The sequence below is a fragment of the Capsicum annuum genome, chromosome 10 (assembly GCF_002878395.1).
Source record: "Capsicum annuum cultivar UCD-10X-F1 chromosome 10, UCD10Xv1.1, whole genome shotgun sequence".
Lineage (NCBI taxonomy): Eukaryota > Viridiplantae > Streptophyta > Magnoliopsida > Solanales > Solanaceae > Capsicum > Capsicum annuum.
In genome coordinates, this window is record NC_061120.1 from 196,498,430 (window position 1) to 196,501,389 (window position 2,960).

General features: G+C 39.7%; 1 pseudogene; it reads right to left on the minus strand.

The window, feature by feature from the left end:
• LOC107855226 overlaps positions 1-1,944 on the minus strand; it is a 32,698-nt pseudogene extending 30,754 nt beyond the window's left edge.
• Between the last annotated feature and the right edge of the window lie 1,016 nt (positions 1,945-2,960).

The window sequence follows — 2,960 nt, forward strand, 5'->3', positions numbered from 1 at the left end:
TCAAACAAATTGAATAGAATCCCTTTCCATAGTAAGCCAGTAATAACCTGCTCGAAGAATCTTCTTTGACAAGACATGACCGTTCATATGTGACCCGCATACTCTGGAGTGTATTTCAACCATGATTGTCGAGGCTTCTTTTGCATCTACACACCTTAAAAGTCCCAGATCTGGGGTCCTCTTATACAAGATTCCCCCACTTAAGAAAAATCCACTAGCCAAACACCTGATAGTCCTGTTTTGATCATTGGTGGCATATGCTGGGTATTCTCCTGACTGAATGTACCGCTTGATATCCAAGAACCAGGGTTCTCTATCAAGCTCTTCTTCAACCGCATTACAGTAAGCATGCTGATTACGACTCTGTATATACACTGGATCGATATACGCTTTGTCAGGATGTTGGAGCATTGAAGACAGAGTGGCTAAAGCATCAGTAATTTCATTGCAAATCCTTGGAATATGCCTAAATTTTACTAACACAAACCGTTGACATAGCTCCTGCAAGCATTGTCGATACGGGATGAGCTTCAAATCTCGCGTCTCCCAATCGCCTTGAATTTGATGGACGAGCAAATCCGAATCTCCCAACACCAATAATTCTTGGACTCCCATATCAAAAGCTAACCTCAAACCAAGAATGCAGGCTTCATACTCTGCCATATTGTTAGTACAGTAGAATCGAAGTTGTGCTGTTACCAGGAAATATTGTCCCGATTCAGAGATAAGAACCGTACCTATTTCTACTCCTTTCATATTGATAGCTCCATCAAAAAATAAAATCCAACCAGAATCAGCATCTATAACGACTTCATCGACACACGACACTTCTTCGTCAGGAAAATATATCTTTAATGGCTCGTACTCTTCATCGATGGGATTCTCAGCAAGATGATCTGCCAAATCTTGGGCTTTTATGGTGGTTTGAGTCACATATACAATGTCAAACTCGGTAAGCAATATTTGCCACTCTGCCAATCGACCTGTTGGCATAGGCTTCTGAAAGATATACTTCAAAGGATCCATGCGGGAGATGAGATAAGTAGTATAGGATGAGAGATAATGCTTCAAATTCTGTGCCACCCAAGTTAGGGCACAACACATCCTTTTAAGAAGAGTATACCTGGCCTCATATGCGGTGAACTTCTTGCTAAGATAATAAATAGCCTGCTCTTTTTTTCCTGTGACATCATGTTGACCCAAGACACAAACGAAAGAATTGTCCATGACTGATAAATATAAGATCAAAGGCCTACCAGGCTCCGGGGGTACCATCACGGGCGGATTTGATAAATATCCTTTGATTCGATCGAACACTTCTTGACATTCTTCAGTCCATTTTACCGCAGCACTCTTTTTCAACAACTTGAATATGGGCTCACAAGTGGTTGTGAGTTGAGCAATAAACCTGCTAATGTAGTTCAGTCTACCAAGAAAACTCATCACCTCCGTTCTATTCCTGGGTGGGGGTAAATCCTGAATGACTTTGATTTTTGAGGGATCCAATTCAATTTCCCGACGGCTGACTACAAACCCTATGAGCTTTCCAGACGGAACTCCAAATATATATTTTGCCGGGTTGAGTTTGAGATTATACCTGCAAAGCCTTTCAAAAAACTTTCTTAAATCTTTAACATGGTCGGCCTGACTTTTTGAATTAATAATCACATCATCCACGTAGACCTCAATCTCCTTATGCATCATATCATGAAACATAGTGGTCATGGCTCTCATATATGTTGCTCCAGCATTCTTCAAACCGAACGGGATCATTCGATAACAATAAGTTCCCCATGGTGTGATAAAAGATGTCTTCTCCGCGTCTTCATCATCCATAATGATCTGGTGATATCCGGCATAGCAATCCATAAAAGAGGCAACCTCGTGTCTAGCACAGTTGTCTAACAAAATGTGGATGTTGGGCAGTGGAAAATCATCTTTTGAACTTGCTCTGTTCAAATCACGGTAATCAACACACACGCGAATTTTGCCATCTTTCTTTGATACGGGAACAACATTGGATAATCACATGGGATAGCGAGCTACTCGAATTACTTTGGCTTCAATTTGTTTCATGATTTCCTCTTTAATTTTAACACTTACATCAGTTTTAAACTTCCTCAACTTTTGTTTGACAGGAGGGAACGCGGGATTGGTTGGCAATTTGTGAGCCACTAATTCAGTACTTAAACCAGGCATATCATCATAAGACCATGCAAAAACATCCTTATAATCAATTAATGCTTGAATCATTCCCTCTCTTAGCCGTGGGAAAGCATGTACACTGATTTTAGTTTCCCTAACATCTTCTTGATCCCCTAGATTTATTGGCTCAGTCTCATTCAAATTAGGATTCGGTTTATCTTCAAATTGTTCCAACTCTTTGCTTATTTCCTCTAGTGCTTTTTCTTTATCATGTTCCCCATCCTGCTTTATTACATCTTAATTAGTTTGGATTTTAAAATCAGGCTAAAAAGTCTGCATGCATGTCATGTCATTAGAATCAGCATAAAGAGAACTGTGTAAGAAAGAAAAACAAAGTATATTAGACACGAAACAAAAGGGACATTGCATTTTACTAAATAAAAGATAGAAGGGTTTAAACACAGATGCCAACATAACATAAACAAACTAAAATCCGACTTACAACCCTGAAATAACTCGGATAAACAGAAAGAAAAACAAAATAAACTACCAAAACTCCCTCCTGATGGGGAGAGGAGTGACTTCTCAATTATTGAGCCGGACAACTGGACCTATGAATTGCACGTCTGCCATACTGGTACCTTCTCTTGCTTCAACCATATCAACTTCAATACAAAGGTTCTAGAAGTCATCAACCAATTCAACCTCAAATTCCACATGCTTCATGACACTGGTCTTAACAAATGATTCACTGAGTAGTGGCATTGGGCGAGGGAGTGACCATATTAACTTTTTCCTTCCCTTGGCTTTCTTCA